Here is a 14,324-nt window from a genome sequence, read left to right as displayed (position 1 = left end):
ATTTGTCTTTCTCTTTCTGACTTATTTTACTTAAATAATGGCCTCAGATTTCACATTTATTTTAGCAAATGGCAGACTTTCCCTTTCTAAGCCTGAATAATCCATTGTGTGTGTGTGTGTGTGTCTTTCTGTGTGTATCACATTTTCTTTATTCATTCATCGATTGATAGATACTTAGATTGTTTCCCCTGTCTGTACCTTTTCTTATGCCCTATTCCTTCTTTTGATCTCTTTTTTTCTCTCCCTTTTGAAGTTTGAATTTTTTCCTAACTTTATTGAGGGATAAAGAAAGAAATGGCAACCCACTCCAGTATTCTTGCCTGGAGAATCCGGTGGACAGGGGAGCCTGGTGGGCTGCCGTCTATGGGGTCGCACAGAGTCGGACACGACTGAAGCGACTTAGCAGCAACAGCAGCATTGAGGGATAAACAACAAGTAAAAATTGTGTTGATTTGGGCTTCCCCTGTGGCTCAGCTGGTAAAGAATCTGCCTGCAATGTGGGAGACCTGCGTTCGATCCCTAGGTCAGGAAGATCCCCTGGAGAAGGGAAAGGCTATCCACTCCAGTATTCTGGCCTGGAGAATTCCATGGACTGTGTAGTCCATGAGGTCACAAAGAGTTGGACATGACTGAGCGACCTCCACTTTCACTTTCAAGATGTAAAACTTGATGTTTTGATGTATGTATATATTATGAAATATCACCACAATCAAGTTAATTAACATACCCATTTCATATAGTTCCTTTGTGTGTGTGTGGTGAGCACACTTAAGATCTACCTTAGCAAACTTCAAGTATACAATACAGTATGCTTAACTATAGTCACAGTGCTTGCTGTACACTAGATCTGTAGAACTTACTCATTTTGGATAACTGAAACTAAGGGGGAAATAGGGAGATGTTAAAGCTTGAATTTTTACAGTGCCATGAAAAAACACATTCGAGGATTTTAAGTAAGAAGGTCATTGTCTATATCATTAGTTCATCTTTTATTTATTTATTACTAATGAAATACCAGTCTAACAAGAATGCCAATAACTTTCTAAACAATTTTTTAAATTATGAAACCAATTAGTGTCCTTATAGAGAATTGGGACATAAAAAGAGGTGCCAAAAATATGATGAAAACCACCTGTAATTTCACCATCCAGGTATCTTTCCAGGTTCTTATTCTGTGCATGTGTATAATTTTTATAAAAATCAGGTAAAATTTAGTTTTGTATTTTACTTTTTTCCTTGAGCATTTTCCTATGAATGTGTTGTAATTTATTTAACTTTTCTGTTTCTAGATATTTAAATTGTTTCAAGTATATAAACGTAATGAATAGTGATTTGTTTTCCTTTTATACATGTAGGTGATTCTTTTGTAGGTATTTATTTTTCTAAAAACTACATTTTAATCTCTACTTAGTTTACTTCTAAAATGATTATAAAATGTCATCTTGTTTTCAATTTTTATTTTAGGATAAATATAGTTTTTTTTTTATAACATGCAAATGGAGATTATTGCAAGGAACAAAAAAAATACATGCTATCAAAGATTATATGATTTAATATTGGAGCTCCACCTACTGGTCAATGGCACCCCACTCCAGTACTCTGCCTGGAAAATCCCATGGACGGAGGAGCCTGGTAGGCTACAGTCCATGGGGTCGCTAAGAGTCAGACGACTGAGCGACTTCACTTTCACTTTTCCCTTTCATGCTCTGCAGAAGGAAACGGCAACCCACTCCAGTATTCTTGCCTAGAGAATCCTAGGGACGGCGGAGCCTGGTGGGCTGCCGTCTATGGGGTCGCACAGAGTCGGACACGACTGAAGCGACTTAGCAGCAGCAGCAGCAGCCACCTACTGGTAGATTTTAAAATGGCACAGCATAGACCTTGATTAGTTCTTAATAACTATGAAGTTATTTGAATATTACCTAGGTCACCTGCACTGCAGGCAAATTCTTTACCGTCTAAGCCACCAAGGAAGCCCCATTTGAATATTACTGTTACTTAAATTCTTTTAGTCAGCATTAAGGCAATAGATAACAAGAGAATTGTCATAGCTTTAGCTTTTCTTTATTAACTCTCTGTATAAATTAAAAAAATCAATATTTGCAGTATTTTAACAGGCTTAGAAATGGAAAATGTCACTGTTAAGTATAGAAAATGAATAGCCTAAAATGTAAAGAATAAACTGAAAATAAGTTGAAAAGTTAGTAAAATATCTGTGGTGAATGAAGCCACCAGGCGAAGATAATTTTGGGGGCAAGTTCAATTAAATTATTAATGAATAGTTAATTCTATGTTATTTAAACTATTTCATAGCATAGAAGTTGGAAATTACCTCTCTGATTTTCTGAGTCTAGTAAACTGTAATCTGAACAATAATGTACCACAACAAAGAAAATTCTGGGTCATTTTCATGTAGGAACAGTCCTTAAATTTAAAAAAATTGACATATGGAATGCAGTAGTATTTAAATAATAATAAATAATTCTATTTATTTCTACTTAATTCTAGAATATTTCACCACATGCCACCCCAATCATAGAGGGTTGTTTTTTTGCATATATTACATTGAATTTATTTGACATCAGGCAAACAGATCTGCAGTGAAAATGACAGTAGTACATCTTGGGTTTGTTTTCAGCTTTATGGTGAATAGGAGTCAAACACAGAGTTTGAAAGATATGCCTCAAAAAGACACAAACAGACAGGGAGTGAGGCAAACAAAAGTTAGGTATTAGAAAAAGCTATGCCCCAAAAGAAGCAGGCCAGGATTCAAGAGAGTGTCTAGTATTCGGGCCATGTAAGCATTCTTAGATGACTCTCCAATCTTAGAATTTGAAATTAACAATCACTAACAAGCTAATAATTCTGTGGATTGGCAGTTTGTGCGAAGGTCAACGAAGTGATTCTCTTGGCTGGCTGTGGTCGTTCAGGTGGCTGCAGCCTTCTGGTGGCTCACTGGGGAGGCTGGGTGGCCGAGAGTCTTCTCCCCCACTTGTCTGACAGCTGGTGCTGGCTGTTGGCTGCATCTTTCTCTCCATGTGCTTTCTCATTTTTAAGAGGGCAGCAAGAGGGTGAGAACAGAAACTGCAAAACCTCTGGAAGTCTAGATTTGGAAGTCACACAATGTGCTGCTGCATTTTGTTGGTCAAAGTAAGTCACAAAGTGGTTCAGTTTCAAGGGACAGAGAAAGAGGCTACCTCTTAATAAGAAGGATGATAATATCACCTTATAAAGGGGTGTACATACAGGGATGGGAGGAATTGTTGCAACTGTCTTTGAAAACAATCTACCCAAATCATTATATGAGTTAACCTCGGTAAAGCACAGGCGCATGGTGTTACATAAATATTTGTCACATAAATAAGGGAGCAACACAGTCAATTGCAGCAATGCAAAGATATTTCACCATTGAAACAATCCACTAATTAAAATTTTCTGAAAAAAAAATCTACCTCTGAGAAAGGAGCTAAGGAGCTAAAGATATGGGTAGATATATTTCATTAAGGAAATTCAAAGAGAAAGGAAAACCTACTACTTCCCCAAGTTTTTGAGCTTTAAAAAATTATGCTGACTTTCAATCTAGATGGCGTATTGGATAATTCTCTTTACTACACAGGTCTAGGAAATAGCTGAAAAAATATTTTAAGAAATTACAAAGTACATATACAAGCTTAAAAACAAGAGGAAGGAAAGAGAACACAATTTTAGCTTTCTCAGGTGAACAGACCTGAGAACTGGACCTCATTTCCAGCTGAAAAACTGGAGCTGAACTCATTATGCCACATTACCTGGGCTGCAGCTAGAAATGGAGCCCTGCCTGTGCCTCCCACAGGAAAGAGAAGCACCTGAGTCAGAATAGAGGGGATGCTTGTGCTTCTTGTGGGAGGAGCCTTTGAGATGCTTTGTCTGTAAATGGGCAACATCGCTGACCCTGTTACATGGTCTGTGCCTATCCAAGTGGGTCAGGCTGTGGCAAACCCAAGTCCAGGTGAAAAAGTTGAATGGAATAAAAACTCCCATGCAAGACAAGAATGCAAAGCAAAATTTCAAAGCCCCCAAAGAAATCCATGGTCATGAGGCATTACCATGGCAGTGATTTTTCTTAGGGATAAATTTCCTTCTGATGACATCCTAAAATTATTCATTTACTTATTTGGCATGTTATTATTGAGCATCTACTATGTATGAAGTACTGTTATAGTAGCTGAGAATAAATAGTGAGCAACATACACAAAAATCTCTCTTCATAGAGTTTAGATTCTAGTAGGAATGCTATGAGCAAAGAAATAGTTGAGGAATAATCTGGGTAGAAGAGCAGATAGTTATAGCTAGACAGATTGATGGCTGGGTCAGAGATTCAAGACTCTGTGAACCCCTGAATCCTGTCCTATTCCAGATGCTTCTCCACTTACAATCCTAAACACCAATCATTTTTTCTTTCTTGTTCAACTATATAAATAAAATGAAGATGAAATAAAATGTAAGGAAAAGTGCTTTGTATTCTTGATCTCTGTTAAAAAGACCAAGCTGGCAGGGTTGAAAACCAGGAGGGTACGTGGTTTATGTTACATAAAGAGAGGAAAGGACTCCCAGGATGGGCCAGAGAAGGAAAAAATTAACATTTCAGGCACAGAGATTGCATAGAAGTGGAGTATTTGGGAGCACAATATAGTCAGTTTTGTAGCGTCTGCAAATTTTTCTAGTTTAAAAAAATAATCGGGCTCTTCATTTTCAGAGGTGGCCCAACCCATGTTTATGAGTTTTCTGTTTCATTCAGACTCAGTCCAGGTATACATGGGGCAATCACATTTTTCTTTTTTAATTATATCTGAACTTGAAGTAGGGTAGACAGAAAGTGGTTGCAATGATAGGAAGCTGCTGTACACTCTTTCTCTTCCCTTGTTAACTCCTTGTTCTAAAGGTTTTCCATTGGAGGAATCGCAGTTTAATTATCTCCTAACATTGTTTTTTTGTGGGGGAAAAAATGTTGACCTTCATTCACCACCATGATGCTTACTAATTTCTCCTGATTCTCCTCTTATGATTGAATCTTTGTAATGGGCAGCTCTTCATTTTTTTTTTTTTTTTGCGGGGGAAATCAACTACCTTATTTTGAGAAACATATTTATGCATGCAATGTTATTGAATGCAGCCTAATGAAATAACATCCTTAGGAGCTAAGGGTATGAGCCTCTGTCTTAGTTCCTCTTCCTTTGTTCACATATTTTAATGTTGAGATTCTCAGGGAGAACCTTGTTGTTGACTGTCCCTTTTTCCAGTCCCTCCTAAGTGCCTTTACTCCCAGTGCTTTTAGCTCTCTCCTATAAGATAAACTTCCAGATTTAAATTTCTAGTCCTGACATCATCTCTGAGCTTTAGAACCCTCTGCTGCTGCTGCTACTTAGTCATTTCAGTCGTGTCTGACTCTGTGTGACCCTATGGACCACAGCCTGCCAGCCTCCTCTGTCTATGGGATTCTCTAGGCAAGAGTACTGGAGTGGGTTGCCATGCCTTCCTCCAGGGGATCTTCCAGACCCAGGGATCGAACCCAGGTCTCCCACATTGCAGGTGGATTCTTTACCAGCTGAGCCATGAGGGAAACCCTTAGAGCCCTCTATCCAATGCCAAACCAGCATTCTCACCTTGCTGTCCCATGTGCAACCTGACGGATACATCCTGTTTGTTCTCAACCTGTAGGCTGGTACCACCATCCCCACCAAAGTCTCCCAAGAGGGAAACTTGGGTGTTGTCAGTGATTCTCTTTCCTGACCCCCAATGTCCAACCAGTCACCAAATAATTTTGATTCCAGCTTCTGAAGATCTCTCCATCCCCTCTTTCCTATTCCCTTCTACTGTCATTGCCTTAGCTCAAGCCCACAGTCTCTCTCCTGAATTATTGCATGCAATCCCCAGCTGACTCTGGTCTGACTCTGTCTCCAGATCTCCCTCTGCACTATTGTCTCTAAAATGCAAACCCAATCATGTCACTCTTCTGCATAAAGTCCTTAATGGTGTCCCATAACCTCTCTGATGAAGGCAATTCTGCATCTTGACAGTCAAGACCTTTCACGATCAGCTCTCCTAGACCTGTTCAACCCCACCTTTCATTTCATTTTCTTTCCACAGTTACCTCTTCTGGGCACCCTCTGTATCGTAGTCCCATCAGTATGTGCGTATTTGTAGGTCTCTGAACAAGCTGGGGGCCCTTTCACACCCTTGGACTTTTACACATCCTGTTCTCTTTGCCTAGAATCTGAGCCCCATCCACACTTAGCAATTTTGCAATTTCTTTTATAATTTTTAGGGATGCTTTCTGTCTCTCAGGTAGCTCATAGGCCTCTCATCTCTGCTGGCTCCCATCTTGCACATCATTTTATAATTTTAGATGTATTGCATTATAATGATTTCCTTACCCTGTGAGTCTGACAACCTCTCGAGGGCAGAGACTATGTCCACCCACCCTTTCTATGCTCCAGGACCGGGCACCATGCAGGAGTTCAGTAAATTTGACATTGAATTGAACAGCTAGTCCTGTAAGATAAAAGTTCCATGGGATATACCTTATATAATGTTGAAGTACTGCTGGGTCCCTCAGTTAACCCCCATAAGAGCAAACCCAGTTTCTCTGTAGCCCTATCTATCACCATTGGTGCAAGAACAAATAGCAGGATAATAGACTAATTCGTACACTCCAATAAACCACTCTGCGTGTTGCTGACAGGACAACCTGCCTTTTCTTGTTTCATCTTACGGGTGTTGTCAGAGCTAAATATTATGCAGTTGAGGAGAAATCACTTCAAATAGGCGGAGAGATAAGGCTTGATAATTTTAGTGAAGGATTTATTACTTGAGCTATACAAAACTACTGTGAAATGTTAGCAAATAACTGGGCCTCAGGGGCAATAATTACTTTCATTCTACAATTGCAGATGATGTAAAATAAAGGCAAAAGAAATGGAAGTTTTAGATACTAACATAAGATAAATAGGAAGCAGGGCTAGATAAAACCAGCCTAATGATTTTCTGTCCTCAAAAAGTAACGGTGAGAAGTATTTTGGACTGTGAGCCAACGACTCTTGGCATGTCTGTTTGACAAAATTCCCCAGTAGGGCATGCCACTAAAGTTTGTCAGCTTTTTAATCCATCCCTGAAATCCCACCTTTGAAGGCTTTTAAAAAGCACTCTGTAACCAATTTGATATAAAATATTATGGTCTCAATTGAATCTAGCCTGTCTCACCACCCAGTTACTTATTATGTCTATCTGTCCTAAATATTCTGGAAATCTAGGAGCATCCTTTAAAAAAAAAACAGCTCGCAGATACAGTATCTTTTTGGATTTAATAATGAGTTTTTCCTCCCATGTCACACTGGTAGTAAATGGAAACAGAGCTAGGCTAAATGTGAGTGAAAAGGCTTGTCTGTCAATGTCTTACAGAGAGTTTAAGCTATTTCCTTTAGAAAACTTTTTTTTTAAATGAAAAAGGCAGAGAGGAAAGCTAAATATTTTATATTCTTAGCCATCAGTCACAGGGATGCTATGAACTTTTAATAATTTCTACCCACACATGTAAGTATTCTATTCAGGGAGACTGTGAGTGCTGTTGAAATACTGCAAGAGCCCTCGCATTAGGAGCCTGGAAGTTTCTATACTTGTAGGAGGAAAATTATAGTGAGAATGAAGCATCTGTTATGTCCTCACCCTCCCATTCCCCCCGCCCCCCACTCCTTTCCTGTTAACTCCTCTCTGGTAGGTTCTTCTTGTCAATTAGTTACTGAAAGTCTCTGCCTCCAACAGAAACCCCAAGTTCCCTCCCCAGGATATTCTCAGGAAAACCAAAAAAAAGGGGAGCAGAACTCAGAATCAGATGCTTGCAGGCTGAAGGGACTCGCCGACTGTACTAGGAAGGTGCTCTCAACTCTAACTTCCTGTTCCTCAAGCAAGTTAGTTTCCCCGGTGTGTTTGCTGACATTTATTTTCTCCTTTGTTACTTTTCCTTCCCTTCCTTTACACTGTCAGTCACTTGACTACTGAACTCCTATCATTATTTCGGAGTTAAATGCCACCCAGAGAATTTCCCAGCTCATCCTGAACAAGTTGGTCCTTGGGCTCTTCTAAGGCACAGCTGAATCTACTCTCTTGAGATAGGCTGAGGCCACAAGTACCAAGAAGAAACACTTTGTTCCTGTTGACTTGCCTTCTCCTCACATGTGATCTGCTTTCTCTTTTCTTCCTTGGGTAATTTTCTAGGTAGATTTTCTTTAGGACCTACTGGTATTCACGGTCATTTTATTACATCTGAGTGATTTTTACTTACATGTTGGCAATTTTGACTGCTTACCAGACATTGTAAATGAAGTGTTTGGGGATGCTGAGGGTTTTGGGCATGACTGAATATTTGGGAGCTTTGTTCTGAGATGCAATTAAATTACTTGGAAACCATTAATTCTCGTTGCTGTTTAGTTGCTAAGTCATGTCCAACTCTTTTGCAACCCCATGGAATGAAGCCTGCCAGGCTCCTCTGTCCATGGGATTTTTCTAGGCAAGAATACTGGAGTGGGTTGCTATTTCCTTTTCCAGGGGATCTTCCTGACTCAGGGATCAAACCTGAGTCTCCAGCATTGGCAGGCGCATTCTTTACCACTGAGCCACCTGGGAAGCCCAATACATCATCCTTTAGACCTTTAGAACCTGGCTTTAAACAGTCTTTAGTCAAAGGCTAATTTGGCCCCACTATTGAAGGTTTCCCTGGTGGCTCAGTTGGTAAAGAATCTGCCTGCCATGCAGGAGACCTGGGTTCGATCCCTGGGTTGGGAAGATCTCCTGGAGGAGGGTGTGGCAACCCACTCCAGTATTCTTGCCTGATGAACCCCCGTGGACAGAGGAGCTTGGTGGGCTACAGTCCGTGAGGTCGCGAAGAGTTGGACACAACTGAGTGACTAAGCACAGCACATTGCGGCAATACCTGTTGGAGGACTTCACCTGATGCCGGCCTAGAGGAGGTCTTTCCACTCTGGGGGGAAGTGGGGTGGGGTTGAGGAGTAGGGGAAGTGCAGGATCTGTTTCTGGCCCTGTGTAAACTTGGAATTATTCTGCCTTATCTGTTCCAGTGGTTGTTGTCCTGTCTTCTAGGAATTTCCTCCCACACATCCAGGGGGACCCTCTGCAGATCTACACAACAAAGACCGGGAGTGGCAGACCTTGACTGAGAATTGAGGGCTGGCATAGGGAAAAGGGAGCTACTTCTGGGCAAAGGAGAGTTTCATGGTGTTGTTCTGGATGATCCTGAACGCCTGTAAGGTCTTGCGAAGGTAGTGTTAGTTCCTTAATAAATGGCTTGACTGGTCTGCTTACGAAATCAGTGAGGTGAATACACCGTGCTTATTTTTTTCTGAGTCATAGATCTTTTAACTGAAATGCAAGTAATAATTCTATGTAGTGAACTCAAAGCCATATTTAATACTGTAAGTGAATAGCATAATTTAAAGAAAAAAATTGCCACTTAAATATAATTGGTATCGTTCTCATTCATTTTTGACCAGTTTTATTACACTTTCTCAATCTTTGTTTTCTTTCTGCTCAGAGACTCTTGATTCTTTCCTCTTATTTACTGACCCAGAGAAAGTTCTCTGGGCTTACCTAAGGCTTTGCTCTCTGACTTGGGCACAAGACTGCTTTATGACAAGAGGGATCTCCACTGTTTTGCATCCTTCCTCAGCACCTCAGAGTCCCTGATTCAAGCTACCACCTCTCAGGGAGGAAGTACCAGGTTCTTTGCACAATGGCACTTGAGATCTTCTTTCTTCATGCCTGGTCATTTTCTTTTTTCTTTTCTTTCTTTTTTTTTTTAAATTGGAGTACAGTTATGTTACAATGCTGTGTTACTTTCTGCTGTACGACAAAGTGAATCGGCTATATGTATACATCTATCCCCTTCCTCTTGAGCCTCCCTCCTACTCTCCCAGGTCACCACAGAGCACCAAGCTGAGCTCCCTGTGTTCTACCAAGCCTGGTCATTTTCCATATGCTCTCCCCCGCCCACATACAGTCACTCTATACACAGTCCTGACAGTCTGACTGACTCTCACTATTATGAATATAATTCCAGATTAAAGATATTTTTTTAAAGTTTTTATTGAATTAATTACAATATTGCTTCTGTTTTATGTTTTTGTGGTTTTTTTTGGCCACATGGCATGTGGGGAGAAGGCAATGGCACCCCACTCCAGTACTTTTGCCTGGAAAATCCCATGGATGGAGGATTTTCCATCCATGGAGTCACTAAGAATCAGACATGACTGAGCGACTTCACTTTCACTTTTCACTTTCATGCATTGGAGAAGGACATGGCAACCCACTCCAGTGTTCTTGCCTGGAGAATCCCAGGGACAGGGGAGCCTGGTGGGCTTCCGTCTATGGGGTCGCACAGAGTGGGACACGACTGAAGCGACTTAGCAGCAGCAGCAGCAGCATGGCATGTGGGGGTCTTAGCTCCCTGACCAGGGATCAAACCTGCATGCCTTGGAAGGTGAGGTCTTAACCGTTGGATCACCAGGGAAGTCCCCAGGTTAAAGATTTTTGTAATTAAGAACAACAGATTAGTTAAGTTTCTCAGTGTAGCTATTTTTTAAGGTTTTGACCTGACACGCTTTTAGAATTCTCGTTGAAATATTTTTAACCAGTTTATTACTTTTCTTTCTTGGGTATTTGGATTTTTTTTCACAGAAACTCAGATTGCTTTCAGATAGTAATACTGATTGTTCTGATATTATATCTTTGCTTGACCTCTGTTATTGTTGGCTTGCTCTCTAAATTTCTAAGGCAGCTACATTTATCCTCTTCAAAAGCTATGTTAATTCTCAGTGGTGAAAAACTGAAAGCATTCGCCCTAAGATCAGGAATAAGACAAGGGTGTCCACTTTCGCCACTATTATTCAACATAGTTCTGGAAGTCCTAGCTACAGCAATCAGAGAAGAAAAAGAAATAAAAGGAACCCAGATCAGAAAAGAAGAAGTAAAGCTCTCATTGTTTGCAGATGACATGATACTGTACATAGAAAACCCTAAAGATAGTATCAGAAAATTACTAGAGCTAATCAGTGAATTTAGCAAAGTTGCAGGAAACAAAATCAATACACAGAAATCACTTGCATTTCTATATATTAACATTGAAAAATCAGGAAGAGCAATTAAGGAATCAATCCCATTCACCATTGCAACAAAAAGAATTAAATATCTAGGAATAAACTTACCTAAAGAGACAAAAGAACTGTATACAGAAAATTATAAGACATTAATGAAAGAAATCAAAGATGACATAAACAGATGGAGAGATATTCCATGTTCCTGGGTAGGAAGAATCAATATTGTGAAAATGACTATACTGCCAAATGCAATCTACAGATTCAATGTGATCCCTATCAAATTGCCAATGGCATTTTTTGCAGAACTAGAACAAAAAATTTCAAAATTCATATGGAAACACAAAAGACCCCGAATAGCCAAAGCAGTTTTGAGAAAGAAGAATGGAGCCGGAGGAATCAAGCTACCTGACATCAGGTTATACTACAAAGCTACAGTCATCAAGACAGTATGGTACTGGCACAAAAACAGAAATATAGACCAATGGAACAAGATAGAGAGCCCAGAAATAAACCCATGCACCTATGGGTACCTTATTTTTGACAAAGGAGACAAGAATATACAATGGGTCAAAAGACAGCCTCTTAAATAAATGGTGCTGGGAAAACTGGACAGCTACATGTAAAAGAATGAAATTAGACACTTGCTAACACCATACACAAAGATAAACTCAAAATGGATTAAAGACCTAAATGTAAGACCAGAAAGTATAAAACTCTTAGAGGAAAACATAGGCAGAACATTTGATGACATAAATCAAAGCAAGATCCTCTATGACCCACCTTCTAGAGGAATGGAAATAAAAACAAACTTAAACAAGCGGGACTTGATTAAACTGAAAAGCTTTTGCACAGCAAAGGAAACTATAAGCAAGGTGAAACGAGAACCCTTAGAATGGGAGAAAATAATAGCAAATGAAACAACTGACAAAGGATTAATTTCCAAAATATACAAGCAACTCATACAACTCAATACCAGAAAAACAAACAACCCAATCGAAAAGTGGGAAAAAGACCTAAACAGATATTTCTCCAAAGAAGACATACAGATGGCTAACAAACACATGAAAAGATGCTTAACATCACCCATTATTAGAGAAATGGAAATCAAAACTACAATGAGATATCACCTCACAAGGGTCAGAATGGCCCCCATCAAAAAGTCTACAAGCAATAAATGCTGGAAAGGGTATGGAGAAAAGGGAACACTCTTGTACTGTTGGTGGGAATGTAAATTGATACAGCCACTATGGAAGACAGTATGGAGATTCCTTAAAAAACTAGGAATAAAACCACCATATGACCCAGCAATCCCACTCAAGGCATATACCCTGAGGAAACCAAAATTGAAAGAGACACATGTATCCCATTGTTCATTGCAGCACTATTTACAATAGCTAGAACATGAAAGCAACCTAGATGTCCATCGACAGATGAATGGATATAGAAGTTGTGGTATATATACACAATGGAGTATTACTCAGCCATAAAAAGGAATGCATTTGAGTCAGTTCTAATGAGGTGGATGAACCTAGAACCTATTATACAGAGTGAAGTGAGTCAGAAAGAGAAAGATAGATAAATATCTTTCTTTATTGAAAGAAAGATAAATACTGTATCTTTACAGTATTTAAAGAGAAAGATAAATACTGTATTCTAACACATATATATGGAAAGAGAAAGATAAATACTGTGTTCTAACACATATATACAGAATCTAGAAAAATGGTTCTGAAGAATTTATTTACAGGGCAGCAATGGAGAAACAGACATAGAGAATAGACTTAGGGACATGGGGAAAGGGGAGGAGAGGGTGAGATGTATGGAAAGAGTAACATGGAAAGTTACATTGCCATGTGTAAAATAGATAGCCAACGGGAATTTGCTGTATGGCTCAAGAAACTCAAACAGGAGCTCTGTATCAACCTAGAGGGATGGGATGGGGAGGGAGATGGGAGGAAGTTTCAAAAGGGAGGGGATATATGTAAAACTATGGCTGATTCATGTTGAGGTTTGACAGCAAAATTCTGTAAAGCAATTCTCTTTCAATAAAAATTAATTAAGAAAAAAGCTATGTTAAATTCCTTTTATTACCTTCGCAAGATGTAGATTTTCTTTTCTTGTACATTCTAAATGTTTTTCCTAACATTACTACTTCTCTGCTAATGAAAACTTTAAAAAATTATTTTTAATTTTCATTTTTTCCAGTTTTATTGAGATATAATTGACAAGTAAAAATTGTATATATTTAAGGTACACAATGTGATGTTTCAATATATTCTAGCCTCCATTTCACTTATTTCTGTTCTAATCTTTATTATTTCTTTCCTTCTGCTAACTTTAGGGTTTGTTTGTTCTTCTTTTCCTAGATCCTTGAGGTATAAAGTTAGGTTGTTTATTTGAAATGTTTCTTTAATTAGTGTAGGCATTTATTGCCATAAACTTCTCTCTTAGAACTTCTTTTACTGCATCCTGTAAGTGTTGGTATGTTGTGTTTCCATTTTTGTCTCAAGGTATTTTTTATTTCCCTTTGACTTCTTGCTTGACTCATTGATTATTCAGGAGTATGTTGTTTGATTCTCACATATTTGTGAATTTTCCAATTTTCCTCCTATTATTTATTTCTAGTTTTGTACCATTGTTGGGATCAGAAAAAATACTTGCTATGATTTCAGCCTTCTTGAATATGTTGAGACTTCTTTTATGGCTCCAAATCTGATCTGTTCTGGAGAATGTTCCATGTATGCTTGAAATAAGTGTGTAGTTTCGTGCTGTCGGATGAAATGTCCTATATCTGCTAGGTTCATTGATACATAGTGTTGTTCAAGTCCACTGTTTCCTTACTAATCTTCTGTCTGAATGATTTGCTCATTGTTGAAAGCGAGGTAATTGAAGTCTGACACTGTTATTGTCACTGGCTCTTTCTCCCTTTGTGCATGTTCAGTTGTGCCCGACTCTTTGTGACCCCATGGATTGTAGCCCACCAGGCTCCTCTGTCCATGGGATTTTCTAGGCAAGAACGCTGGAGTGAGTTGCCATTTCCTCCTCTAGGGGATCTTCCTGACCCAGGGATCGAACCCCATCTCTCTTTTTTAAAAAATTTATTTATTTTAATTGGAGGCTGATTACTTTACAATATTGTAGTGGTTTTTGCCATACATTGACATGAATCAGCCATGCGTG

General features: G+C 39.2%; 1 long non-coding RNA gene across 1 annotated transcript in view; it reads left to right on the top strand.

Annotated features, from left to right (window-relative positions):
• The first annotated feature begins 611 nt into the window (after positions 1–611).
• LOC145521111 (uncharacterized) overlaps positions 612–14,324 on the top strand; it is a 95,585-nt gene continuing 81,872 nt past the window's right edge. The window contains exon 1 of the long non-coding RNA XR_014065116.1: positions 612–679. This is a non-coding gene — a long non-coding RNA (uncharacterized LOC145521111). The remainder of the gene's footprint in view (positions 680–14,324) is intronic.

The sequence above is a fragment of the Giraffa tippelskirchi genome, chromosome 9 (assembly GCF_054371585.1).
Source record: "Giraffa tippelskirchi isolate mGirTip1 chromosome 9, T2T-mGirTip1v1.2.pri, whole genome shotgun sequence".
NCBI lineage: Eukaryota > Metazoa > Chordata > Mammalia > Artiodactyla > Giraffidae > Giraffa > Giraffa tippelskirchi.
This window is presented reverse-complemented; position numbering and strand designations above follow the sequence as displayed.